Raw genomic sequence first — 14365 nt, 5'->3', positions numbered from 1 at the left:
GTTTCTTGAAAGCATCATTGATGAGCAGTCCATCTTTTTGTATTTAGTGGAAATCTTTAAAAAAAAAAATAAAAGACCAAGAGTCGGTTAGATTTTCTCCTAACCTGGGATTTAAATATAAAATAAGTTATTCTAAGTTCCAGAGGTTACCCCTTTAGTGGTGGCCTAGGAGATAGGTATGGTGGCATTGTCTTTCCAGGCTAATGCCAAAGTAAAGAAAGAAGTGGAAGATGAAAGGTTTTATGTTAATTAAGGTAAGAAGTCTTTTTTTTTTTTCCCCAAGATTTTATTTATTTCATAGAGAGAAAGGGACATTGAGGGAAGGAATCAGGCAGGAGGAGTAGGAGAGGGAGAAGCAGGCTTCCCGCAGTGCAGGGAATCCAATGTGGGGTTTAATCCCAGGACCTGGGATCATGACTTGAGCCGAAGGCAGATGCCTAAGCAACTGAGGCACCCAGGCACCACAAAAGTAGAAGACTTGATCATATCTCGGGCATGAGGCAGAAGAAAAACATGAAATAATAGAATGAGTTCTTGGGAAATTTAAGAGCTTTTGCTTTATATACAACCTTATTCTAGCATGGAAAACATAAGTTTTATCAAAATCTTCAAGTAGTCAGTGTATGATATCATCCCATTGGTTTTGTAGCAATCCAAGAATTAAGGTAAATTCATTACTACAAGTAGTTCTTGCTGGTTTCATGTTCTCCACAAGAGTCATTAGTGAAAACTGGCTTTAAACTGCATATAAGTCACCTCTAATAGTAATTTAATGACATATCTCACCATGACATAACACTTGAGGTTTGTTTTCTTTTTAAATATGAACATGAATCATGTCACTAGGCAACTAAAAAATTAAGCTTCAGAGAATAAACATCCTTTTGAAAATAAATTTAATTTCATTTTAAGCTAGAGACAGAAGATGCTATTTGATCAAGATAACAAAAGCTGTTGTGTATTCTTTGAATAATTTACTTGTGGGTATTAACAATTTGAATAGTATTTAAAAATATCATTGTCATATTTAAATTTGGGAATTTACTGACAGACCTACAGACAAAGTCTTTATAATTATTTTTCTTCTTAAGTTCCAGCTTCCCTCTTTGTATAATCTGCTGATAATTCATATGAAGAATCAATCCAATTTGTATACATTATTCTTTATATATACACCATGACATCTGTATTATCTATTGTAGCTTTTGCCTTTTGAATTTAAGACAATTCAAATGATTTTATATTGGAATAAGTGATGCTTTATTACTTTGATGAGACAAGGTTATAGAAATTAGTTGTTGAAATTTTTATTTTAAGGATTTTAAAGAGGATGGAGACTAATATTCTTTGTCTTCAATAAGGAATGTCTGAGCAGAAACTTAGAAAATTGAGATCAACAAATGGGAGAACTTCCTAACCAAAAGAAGTTTAATAATGAATTTCCTTTGGGTTTCAGCAGGTGTTTGTTGGTATTTCAGTATTTACCTGGCTTAGATGAAAATCTCAATTTAAGATCTCAAAGGCAGAGCTAGCACATTTAAATTTGTGTGAATGATTACATAAATAAATGTAAGTGTAAATTTGAAACTTATCCAATATCATTGAAATATTTAAGAAATATATATATATTTTAATTTCAGTATAGAGATGGGCTTTGGAAATTATCTAGACGCTAAAATACAGAAAGTTCAAAGTATGAAAATCATCTAAGATGTTATAAACCTCTCAGGTTTAGATAAGGAAAGTGAAGTTCAGAACTCTGAGAAACTTGTCCCAAATGACTTATCTGGTTTTAAGCAAAATTCACCTTAAAATTGCACATTGTATTTTCTATCATTATTCCACATTTAAAGAGAAGAGTGGACCCAGATAAAGTGGTAGCTTTTAGCCCCCAAATCAGTTTCATAAACTTGCTCTCCTTTATTGGATTTTGAATGAGTAATACACTTCCAGGTGCTGTCCACTGGAAGTTATACTGGGAGTCCAGTGATACAATCATACAATTGTGTGATTTAGAATGAAAGCCTATTTCTGAAGACCAATCTCAGGCTGAATTTAATCTTAGGGATTTGATGGAATAAATCTATGAATGACCTTGGATATTCAAATATTAGAGTTAGAAAACAATATTTCTGGTACCAGTTGGGAACTTTCCTACAGACAGAAACCATGGTCTTTCAGTGCTCTTTGTATGCCTTGGTTTTTATTTTAATTGTTTGTTTTTGAACATCGATTGTCCAGTAAAAAGAGATATTGGATGTAATCTCCTTCAAGAAACTCAGGGCTCAAACCTTTTGGAAACACTAGTGGTTCAGAAGATGACAGTTTCATGAACTGACTTGAAGGAGGGGGCACAGCTGTCTAGCATGATGTTAACTCTGTTTAACATAAGTGATATACTGGGTTAAACAGAAGGCTGATGATCATTTTAGTTTCTATGTGAATCCTTTATCAGGCACAGGCAAGTTGTTTAATTTGACAGTGGTTGAGCAATCTGTGATTCATAGCTCCACAGACAAGAGAGGATGTAATTTTCTGGTCTTCATTATTGAGATCAATAAGCAAATTGTATAGAAGGCCATGCATGTCTGAAATAATGAAACAGAGTTGCTAGACCTACTTTCCTTATTCCTTTTCTCTTTACTTTACAAAACACCCCAAGAAAGCTGGGATTTGAAAATAAATAAATAAATTTTTAAAAATCAGCCCTGCTAGTTATTTATTTTTAGTGAAGCACACTGCACATCATTTGAGGTGTGTGAAAGAAAAGTGCATAATAAGAAGCCATTACTTTTCTAAGCTTGAAAACAATGAATACAGAAAGCAATGCAGAAAATGTGTAAGATGTGATGGCATGTGTGTCTGTAGGGGGTTGAGTGCTGGGGATGGGAGGGAGCAAAGGAAGCCAGATATTTTATTGAAATGTGGCATAAACTAGGGGCTGAATTATTATGCTTAAACCCTCTCTTCCAAACCCAAGTCACCATATGCTGACTATATTCCACTTTTTTGCTTCATAAATTATGCAGCAAAAATGCTTTGTACATAAATCATATTTTGTTAAACTCAGCCGTGAGTGGGTACATGTAAATTATTTTAAGTCCAATCTTAGCTCCCTCCGCCCAGAATGAATTCTTTATTTTTGCCACAATCTATTTCTTAGTGCTTTGATTTCATTTTCATGGAGTTTGCCAGTTACCTAACACACTTTTGAGAGCAATTCTTAAGGAAATAAGAAGTGTTCTTGGGAGGCTGGGTGGCTCAGTGGGTTAAGCCTCTACCTTTGGCTCAGGTCATGATCTTAGGGTCCTGGGATCAAGCACCCCATTGGGCTCTCTGCTCAGCAGAAAGCCTGCTTCCCCCTCTCTCTCTCTGCCTGCCTCTTTGCCTACTTGTGATCTCTTGTTCTTTGTCAAATAAATAAATAAAATCTTTCAAAAAAAGTGTTCTTCATGAAGGGTGTATTAAAACATCAACTTTCAAATTAAATGAGAAAATATTTAAATATGGATTATATTTCTTTCAAACAATTCATAGATGTTTCATGGGTATGGGATTTCAAAGTGATTATTAAGACCATTTGTTTTAAACACAGTGATTTGTTTAAGACTACCTGTTCATACAGCAAAATGTGAGTCTGCCCAAATGCACATCTATGGGGTCAATAGTACAATCCTAGGATAATTTTAATATGGTAAAAGTGTGAAGAAAATGGCTCTGTCATACTTTCCAGAGAGGAAAGCAGGCTACCAGGCAATTAAGAGGAAGTGTGAACCCCACTTTCCCCCGCTTTTTTCCTTAAAGGATCTAGTGATGAGCACAAAAAAGGAGAACATTGTAAACAAAGCAATATGCATCATATCTGCATTTCAAATTAGAAGAGATGTTTGGCATGACTTAGCTTGACTACATTCTTTTATTGTTAAAGAAACAAAGGACTAAAGAAGAAAAATTATTAATTCCAGGTCACAAATCATCTCTAGAACTCGGGTGTCCCAATCCTGCCTTTGATGGGAAGAACAGAGCCCGGGGATTCAGACAGAGGTGGATTTGGGTGTTGGCTGTGTGATCTCAGACACAACTTGCCTAACTTCTCTGGGCCAATCTTTCCTCATCAGTGATTTAAAAAAAATAAACAATAAAGATGATAGTTCCTATATTTTAAGTTTGCTTTGAGGATTAGAAATGTACATAAAATGTCTAAGACAGGCCACAATGTATGTCACATTCCCCAGAATCAGTACCTATGACAGCATATAAGCATGATGTAAACTCAGTTGCAGGAAAAGAAATACTTAAAGATGAATTAGCCTTTTTTCCTTGGCTGCTGATTGTACTGGTTATTTTTTAATTGAAGTATATTTGACACACAAATTTATATTAGTTTCAGGTATACAGTATAGTGATTCAAAAATTCTGTGCTGTGCCCACCACAAGTCGAGCTCCCATCTGTCAGCATATAACACCATTATAATATCACCAACTATATTGGCAGTGTTGTGCTTTTTAGTCATGTGACTCACTCCATAATTGGAAGCCTATACCTCCCACTCCCCCTCACCCTTTTGGCTTATCCCCTACCTCCCTCCCTCCCCTCTGACAACCATCAGTTTGTTCTCCGTGTTTATGGGTCTGATTCTGCTTTTATTTGTTTGTTCATTTATTTTGTTTTTTACATCCCAGATAAAAGTGAGATCATACAGTATTTGTCTTTTTTTTTTTTAATTTTTTATTTTTTATAAACATATGTTTTTATCCCCAGGGGTACAGGTCTGTGAATCACCAGGTTTACACACTTCACAGCACTCACCAAAGCACATACCCTCCCCAATGTCCATAATCCCACCCCCCTTCTCCCAAACCCCCTCCCCCCAGCAACCCTCTGTTTGTTTTGTGAGATTAAGAGTCACTTATGGTTTGTCTCCCTCCCAATCCCATCTTGTTTCATTGATTCTTCTCCTACCCACTTAAGCCCCCATGTTGCATCACCACTTCCTCATATCAGGGAGATCATATGATAGTTGTCTTTCTCTGCTTGACTTATTTCGCTAAGCATGATACGCTCTAGTTCCATCCATGTTGTCGCAAATGGCAAGATTTCATTTCTTTTGATGGCTGCATAGTATTCCATTGTGTATATATACCACATCTTCTTGATCCATTCATCTGTTGATGGACATCTAGGTTCTTTCCATAGTTTGGCTATTGTGGACATTGCTGCTATAAACATTCGGATGCACGTGCCCCTTTGGATCACTACGTTTGTATTTGTCTCTTTCTGTCTGACTCATTTCACTTAGCATAAAGCCCTGTAGGTCTATGCATGTTGTTACAAATGGCAAAATGGCAAAATGACATTTTGCCATTTTGCCATTAACAAAGAAATGTCTCAATATGCAGAGGGGGTGCATATATCTTTTCCGATGAGTGTTTTTGTATTCTTTGGGTAAGCACCCGGTCCTTAGCTCCTTATTTTAAAACCATTAATTAAGACTGGCCATTTTCCAGACTCACTGAACAGAGAGGCATACTGAATAACTAAAATTATAATTCATTTTCTAATGTTTTTCCCATGATATTGATTTAGTTTGAATAATTTTTGTCAGAGACTAAAGGGCAAGTCAAGAGACTGAGTCAAGGAAAATAGACAATGCAGTGCAACATTTTGGACTAAAAATGCGCCCGAACTATTTTAAATTTGTAGAAGAATGTGGCAATCCCCAGACCCTCACAGTTACACTATTATATTTCTCTCAGCTGTAATTGTGATGTAAATATAAAGTACCATGAGTCTCAGCTACAGAGTTAAGGAGAGTTTTAAATTTAACTGGAAAATCCATTGTCTATCACTTGAAGGACATTGTACTAATATAGAATTAATATGAAATGTAAGATGTTCTGCTAGAGCTACTGTTCTAGCACAAGAATCTATCTAATCTATCTAATCTGAGGAAGAAGAGTCAAGTCTTGGCTATAGAGATGTTAAACTTCAAAATTCTACGTAGGGGGTCTTTAAGACAAGAATTAGCCATGGAAATGTCACCATAAACAATTCTACTGTACAGCAAAAGAATGATCAACAAAATGAAACAGAAACCTGCAGAAAGAGAGAAAATCTTGTAAACCATTTATCAAATAAGGTTTGATATATAAATAATTTACACAACTCAATAATAACAACAAAAAACCCGATTTAAAAATGTGCAGAGAAACTAAATAGCTATTTTTCCAAGAGATACCCAATGTTGTTCATTGTCAGGAAAATGCAAAGCAAAGGCATAATGAGATACCACTTCACATCTGTTAGACTGGCTAGTATCAAGAAGACAAGAGTTAACACATTTGGCAAGAATGTGGAAAAAGGGAATCTATATACTGTTGGTGAGAATGTAAATTGGTTCAACCACTGTAAAAACAATGTAGAGGTTCCTCAAAAAATTACAAATGGAAATAGCATATGATCCAGCATTTCCACTTCTGGGTATATACCCAAAGGAAATGAAAATAAGATATTCAAGGCATATCACCACTCCCATATTTATTGCAGCATTGTTCACAATAGCCAAAAATATGGAAATGACCTTAGAAAAATGGATAAAGATGATGTGATATGTGTGTGTGTGTTTGTGCACATGTGCATACATGTACACCCACACACACATACAGTGGAATTATTATTTAGCTTTGAGAAAGAAGAAAATCACTCAACGACATTATGCTGAGATAAGACAGACCAAAGAAAGTCAAATACTGTGTGACACCACTTATATGTGAAATCTAAAAAAAAGCCAAACTCATAACAATTGGAGAATTGTTGTTTAAGTGTACAAACTTGCAACTAATGTTCATGTAATTTGTGGAGCTCAAGTGCATAGTATAGTTGAAACAATAATATTGTATTATAATCATTGTAATTATTGTATTATAGCATAATCAATATTATAATCATTAAATTTGTTAAGAGACCAGATATTATTTCCACTACAGAAAAAGAAATAATTATGTGGTGTGATAGAGGTTCTGTCACTACAATGGGAATTATAATATATAAATGTATCAAATCAACATGTCAAACACCTTAAATTTACACAATGTTCCATGCCAAATGTATGTCAATAAAAACATCTTTAAAAATCTATTACATATTTGTTCAAATTATCAACTGCATTAGGGCCTCTAGGACATCTAGGACAAATTTACTGATCAATTTCCACACAAATTCTGTCAAAATTATCATTGTTAACATTAACGGTCACCATGCTTTCTTATTTTAACTTTCCTAGAAGTAGTGTCCTTAAGTGGAAAGTTTGTGATACGTATTTTCCTTATTTTCCTGTTAATTTCCCAACTTCACTTAAAACAATGCCACTTTTTCCTCAGATTCCCAATATAGATCTATGGTAATAAAAATCTCATGTTGATAGCAATAAGTTTATTAAAAATGAAAACAAAAGTTGATTCCTCTATCATGTAACATTTCAAAATTATCAAGGCCTTTTCCTGTCAACCTTTATATTGTTCTTGTTTATCCTCTATTTATTCAGATGTTGGAATAACTTTTTTAATGTTTATTTTTTGTTTTTCACTAGTAAGTCTAATTTGGCATGCCCCCAATTTTTTACTAAGTAATACAATTAATACATTAAGTGTTACATTAAGCCTGTAATACATTGTCTGCCCAATTGTTACAATGCTTTAAAAAAGTTAAAAATATGACTCATTCAAATATAAAAATATATGTCAAAGATTTATCAACTCAAGAATGAGCAAACTAGTGAAATAAAAAGTGTTTCTAAAAGCATTTGAAGGACAAAGTATTTATAGACATTTTTTTAAAAGTTTGACATAGTTTGCTAGGTTAGTATAAAACTGATTACAGGGCAGTGAAACCATAACCTTTGGAGATGTGTTTTCTAACAACAACAAAAAACTCTCAAGTTAGTATCTTACTTCACAGAATCTGAGTTCTTAATAAAATTAGCAAAATCAAAATGGGTGCAACCTTCTAGAATGTTCCAGTATGACATTGAAAAAACATGTACATCTCTTTGCCCTTTTTTGAAATAATTTTCCTTACTATGGTTTACATATGTCCTCATTATTATTTTTATACGTTTCTCCTATTGTATATTATTTGTCTATTGATGCCTTAACAAATTTATGACAAATTATCAAGGCCTTTTCCTTGATAGGAAACTTAGGGGTTTAAAATAACATGAACATTATCTTACACTTCTGTAGGTGAAAAATCTGGTATGAGTTCCACCAAACCAAACTGAAATGTCCCCAAGCTCTATGCCTTTCTGGATACTCTAGGGGACAATCTCACTCAGTTTCATGTCAGAACTGAATTCACTATGATTATAGGAATATAACCTCCATTTTCTTACTGTCAGCTGAGAAGCATTACCAGTTTCTCAAGGCTGTCACAGTCCTTGGCTTATGGATCCCTCTCTTCATCTTCATTTTTTTTTTTTTAAGATTTTATTTATGTATTTGAGTGGGAGGGAGAGTGTGAGAGTGCAAGTAGGGAGGGGCAGTGGGGGAGGGAGAGAGAATCTGAAGTAGACTCTGCACTGAGTGTGGAGCCCAACATGGGGCTCAATCCCATGACCCCAAGATCATAATCTGAGCTGACCTAACTGAAAGAGCCACCCAGGTGTCCCACTCTCTTTATATTTAAATGATCCTCCAGAAATGTAGGATCAAATATATTGCATCTCTGACCACTCTACTGCCTTCCTTTTCAACTCTGAGGATTCTCAAGCAATTTGATGAACCCATCCAGATAATCTAGGATAATGTCTTCATCTCAAGACCTGTCCTCATAACTGTATCTACAAAATTCTTTTTGCCACGTAAGGTAACATTCACAGGTTTAGGGGATTAAGAAGTAGATGTCTTTGGAGGGTCTCTATTCTGCATCTCACACACCATAAATGCACAATTCAGTAATTAGTAGTAAATTTATAAAATTGCACAACCATCATCCAAACCAGTTATAGAATATATTTCATCACTTACCCAAATTTTCTTTGTGCCAGTTTGTACATATGCTCCTGATCCCAGCTCTAGGCAGCCACTGATTTGCTTCCTGTCTTTATAAATTTGCCTTTTCAGGAAATTTCTTATAAATAAAAACAAACAAACAAAAATACTTAGTCTTTTGCATCTGGCTGTTTTCATTTAGCGTAATGTTTCTGAGGTTGATCCATGTTTATCATTTATCTATAGTTTATTCCTTTACTATTGGCTATTTTCCATTGGCTATACATAATGTGTTTTCTTTATACATTTACCAATTGATAGACATTTGGATTGTATCCAAATTGACTATTATAAATAAGCCTGCAATAAATATTTCCACATATGTCTTTGTATGAAAATACATTTTCATTTCTCTTGCATAAATTCCTAAGAGTGGGTCATAAGGTAATTTTACGTTTAATTTGCAAGAAATGGCCAATTTTTTTCCCAAAATGGTTATATTATTTTAAATTCCCTTTCCCTTTGACAATGTATAAGGGATATAGTTTTTCTACTTGTTATTGCCTGCCTTTTGATTATTGCCCATCTAGTGGGTATAAAGCAGTATAGTTTTAGTTTATATTTCCCTCATGACTTACAGTGATAAGCATGTTTTCATGTGCTTATCAGATAGATGTATATATTCTTTTCTTTTTTTTTTTGTATGGTATTTTAAGGCACAAAACTTTTAATTTTGATGAAGTACAGTGTATCAATGTTTTCCTGTTATGGGCTGTCCTTTTTCTGGTCATATCTAAGAACTCTTTGCTCTGCCTGAAGTCACAAGGGTTTTCTCCTATGTTTTGCACTAGAGGATTTATAGTTTTGGGTCTGACATTTTGGTAGGATCCATTTGGAGTTAATTTTTGTGCATAGTGTGAGGTACGGAAGTACTTTTTAATTTAATTTTAATTTTTTTGTGGATGGACTATGTTTTCAAAATTATTTTGGATAACCTAGGATCTGGAAATATCCCAATAAATTTTAGGATCAGCTTGTCTGCCAAAAACTCCCAAAACAAAACAAAAAGGCTGATGGATTTTGCTAGAAATGTCTTGAATTTCTGGGGGCTTCTGAGTGGCTCAGTCAGTTAAGCATCTGATTCTTGATTTTGGCTTGGGTCATGATCTCAGGGTCGTAAGAGTGAGCCCCATTTCAGGCTCCCTGCTCAGCAGGGAGTCAGCTTGACTCTCCCTCTCTCTCTCTGCACCTTCCCCCCACTCATGCTCTCTCTTGCTCTTGCTCTCAAATAAATAAATATGTCTTTAAAAATAAGTGAAATTGTGTTGAATTTCTTTTTTTTTTAAGGTTTTAGTTATTTATTTGATAGAGATCACAAGTAGGCAGAGAAGCAGGCGGGGCGGGGTGGGGGGTAGGCAGGCTCCCTGCTGAGCAGAGAGCCCAAGGGACTCGATCCCAGGACTCTGGGATCATGACCTGAGCTGAAGGCAGAGGCTTTTACACACTAAGCCACCCAGGCGCCCCATGTTGAATTTCTAAATTAATTTGGAGAATATTGCCATTTGGACAATATTAGTTTTCCATTCATTAATACGGAATGTCTCTATTTACTTAGATCTTCTTTAATTTCTTTCAGCAATGTGTTATATAGCTTTCAGTATATAAACCTCAAACTTCTATTGTTAAGGTTTTTTTAAACATTTAATATTTTTATGCAAGTATGAATGGAATTATGTTCTTAATTTAATTTTTGTACTTTTCATTGCTAGTATATAGAAATACAATTGATTTTTGTGCATTGCTCTTCTATCCCAAGACCTTTCTAAACTCATCGATTACTTCTCAGTAGATTTTTTTAATGCATTCCTTGAGATCCTCCACATTTAAAATAATTTACTCTTTAAGGATAGTTTGCTTCTTTATTTCCAGTATAGATGCATTTAATTAACTAGTTAACTAACTGATTGGTTGATATTTCCTTTCTTTTTTTTTTCTTGATTTTGCTGGAAAAAACAATATAACTGAATAGAAATAGTGAACTTGACATCTTAGCCTTGCTGCTGATCTTAGGGGTCAAGTTTCAGTCCTACACCACTAAGTATGATGTTTGTAGTGTTTTTATAAACTCCCTTTGTCAATTTGATGAAGTTCCCTTTTATTTTTAGTTTTATAAGACTTTTTATTAAATCAAGAATAAGTCTTAAATTGTATCAAACTCTTCCTGTATCTATCGAAGTGATCATGTGGCTTTTGTCTTTTATGACTTCAATAGGATTGCTGTATTACATTAAATTAGTTTTGGAATGTTAGACTAATCTTGCATTCCTGGGAAAAACCTCACTCAGTCATGGTATATAATCCTTTTTATATTTTGCTGGGTTCACTTTATAAACATTTTGCTAGGGATTTTTATATCCATGTTAATAAAGGATATTTGTCCACAGTTTTCTTTACTTGTCATGTGTTTGGCTTTGCTAGGTTAATACTAGCCTCATAAAATGATTTAGAAATTGTTCTGCCCCCTGCTACATTCTGAAACATCATGCTAAGTAATGGATTGGTTTTATTTCTTCTGTAAATATTTGACAGAATTACCATTGAGGCTATTCGGCATAGGCTTTCCTTGGTGGGAAGATTTTTAATTCCTGATTCAATTTCTGTATTTCCCAGACTTGTATTCAGATTTTCTATTTCTTCTTGACTCAGTTTTGGTAATTTGTATCTTTTTAGAAATTTATACATTTTATCTGAGTAGTTTAATCTGTTACCATAATGTTGTTCACAGTATTTCATTGTATTTCCATTAGTTTTAGAAAGGCTTTCTGCCCTGCCATTGTACCTGCGTGTTGGTAAAGAAACACATTCAGAGCTCAAATAATTTTTAAGTCTACTTTGGCTTTCACTGTTTTTAATACCCTTTCACATCTCTCCTGTCATGCTTGTTCAGCCTGGGGATCAGCAAGGAGTGTTGGGCCAGTTTGGATCCTCCCTCTAGTGTCCAGTGTGCCTGCAGGCAGCTGTGTGCATTGATTGTGCCAACCTCAGGCCAGAAGAGTAGCAGCAGGTAAATTATGGCCCATGGGCCAAATCCAGCCCTTGGCTTGTTTCTGGATGACCTGTGCACTAAAAACTATTTTTACATTTTTAAAGTGATGATGAGAAAAAGAAATAGGAAGAAGGAAAAGGGGAGGAATAGTAAGAGGGGAGGGGAAGGGTGACTCAGTCAGTTAAGCATCTGACTCCTAATTTCAGCTCAGGTCATCATCTCAGGGTCACGGGATTGAGCCCTGGCTCCATGCTCAGCACGGAGTCTGCACAAGATTCTTTCTCCTCCTTCTCCCTCTGCCCTTCCATCTGTTCTCTCTCTGTCTCTCTCTCTAAAGTAAATAAATAAATCTTAAAAAAAAAAAAAGAGGTGGGGGAGGGAACAGGAGAAGGGAAAAAAGATATTGCATGTGGCCCACAAAACATAAAATATCTACTATCTGATTCATTCAGAAAAAAAGTTGCCTGTCCCCAAGGTCAAGCTGTTGATCCTCCCAAATCTGTCTGCAACACTATTGGAGGTGGGTGTCACCCCATTGCTCCAAATGTGGGGAACCCCCTTTACCCCTAGGAGAGAATCTGCCAGCCTCTAGAGTGTGCCCCACCCTGGGGGAAATAGGAGCAGTCCCAGCCAAAATGACGTAGGTTCCCACTGTTCTTACTAGTTCAGCAGTTTTTAAAGCATTGATGCCTCTTAAAATTTGCAAGCCTTTAGTCAATTTCTGTATTTCTTTCTAGACGACAGAAATGGATGTTTTTGTCAATTTTGTTCACTTTTCAAGTTACCTTTTTTGGAGAGGATTTCCTGATCTCACTGAGCTGTGGTCAAAAGTCCCACCTTTGTTATAATTCTTTTTAAAGAAAACTAAATGCATTACTAAAATAAAATAAAATAAAATAATCAAATACTAATTTATCACTATACTATATTCTTTGCTAAATATTTGTTAGCCAGAACAATTTGGTATGTAGAAATTTGGGGACTTAAGAGCTAACAAAGCAAGAATGTTGCAACTTTATTTATTTTCAGGCTTTAAAAAGGTCATAAGATAGCAAAACTGCCAAGTGGCTGACTAGAGCAGCAGTACATATTACAAGCCTGGACAGATCATTCAATTGATAGATTGAAACTGGAGACTAAGTAATTGGTGGCAAATTTTCCGAAAGATCATGTTTCTTCTCAATGTGAAGTCTGCAGCCAAAGCACCTTTTCTGGTAGGGAATAAATAAGTCAACCACTGATACTGCATCCTTCCTTAGCACCATGGTTACAAAGATGAATAAACCCCTGATATGGTACGTTTATCTATCCTGTCACCATAAGTAAATTTGTTCAAAGATAATGTTGCTGCCAGTCTCCTCTGGCATCTCATATAGGAACCAGGAGGCCCACAAAGAGAAGACCTATGAGTTTTGAAAGATGCAGGGTGTGGGCCTGATCCCTGCAGTTTATCACTCACTTTTTTTTTTTTATTCCAAGTCACATTGTGTAAACTAGTTTTACTTTGTGATTCTGCTGCAGTTACCTGCCCATGAATTTTTTTTTTTGAAAAAAGAAAGAAATTATCTGCCTAAAATGGCCTCTTTTATTTTCACATAATAATCTTTTTTCTTGCCTCTCCCCATCCCCTACTCCTTAATATGCCTGTAAGTGATCCATCCCCTTAGAATCTAGCCCTAGATTCCTTATCCCAGCCTACAGGGTGGAGGTGCATGGTGAAATTTTCATAAATACATCTTATTTCATTGGTTCAGCTTTTGGTTCAGCAAATGTGAGTATAGAGAGTTTGGACACAGTGCCTGAGGCAGATCAGGGCTCTGGAGAATGAACATCCAATCGAATGACCAAGAAATGAAGACACCAATTTTCTGGCAGAGAATTGCCAGCAGCCATTTAAACTCACGTTTGCACAGCAAAGTAGTGAAGAAATTTAGAAGACAAGATCACCTCCGCTACAATTTTGTCTCATTGTTTACCCTACCAATTTATGCTCAGCTGTGTGTTGTCGTTTAAGTTCAAATACTTTAAAAAGCAGACTTTACTTTCAGTAGATTTTTTTTCTTTCAGTCCACTTGTGCTGATTCTCTTTTATCAATAAAAGTCTCAGCTATTTGATATGCTTTGCATCAAAGTCACAACCTGGTTACTTCCCCATACTTCTCTCCAACTTCTGATATTCGTTACTTAAGAATTTCTTTAAGAAATCGTACAGGGAAAATAAGTACCCCCCAGGCCCCAATCAAATTTTCGTATCAATTAAGACATTTGACAAGCAGTTTTAACAGATTTCCCAATTATGAATACAACCACTTTGTTAGAACAATGTCTTTC

The 14365-nt window shown here is 35.3% G+C and overlaps 1 long non-coding RNA gene across 1 annotated transcript in view; it reads left to right on the top strand.

Moving 5' to 3' along the window:
- LOC116581692 overlaps positions 1-12098 on the top strand; it is a 122522-nt gene extending 110424 nt beyond the window's left edge. Inside the window, exon 4 of the long non-coding RNA XR_004282177.1 lies at positions 11936-12098. This is a non-coding gene — a long non-coding RNA (uncharacterized LOC116581692). The remainder of the gene's footprint in view (positions 1-11935) is intronic.
- Positions 12099-14365: the final 2267 nt, after the last annotated feature.

This window comes from Mustela erminea, chromosome 21 (assembly GCF_009829155.1).
Source record: "Mustela erminea isolate mMusErm1 chromosome 21, mMusErm1.Pri, whole genome shotgun sequence".
NCBI lineage: Eukaryota > Metazoa > Chordata > Mammalia > Carnivora > Mustelidae > Mustela > Mustela erminea.
Note: the sequence above shows the minus strand (reverse complement) of the source record. Positions and strands in the feature narration are given on the sequence as shown.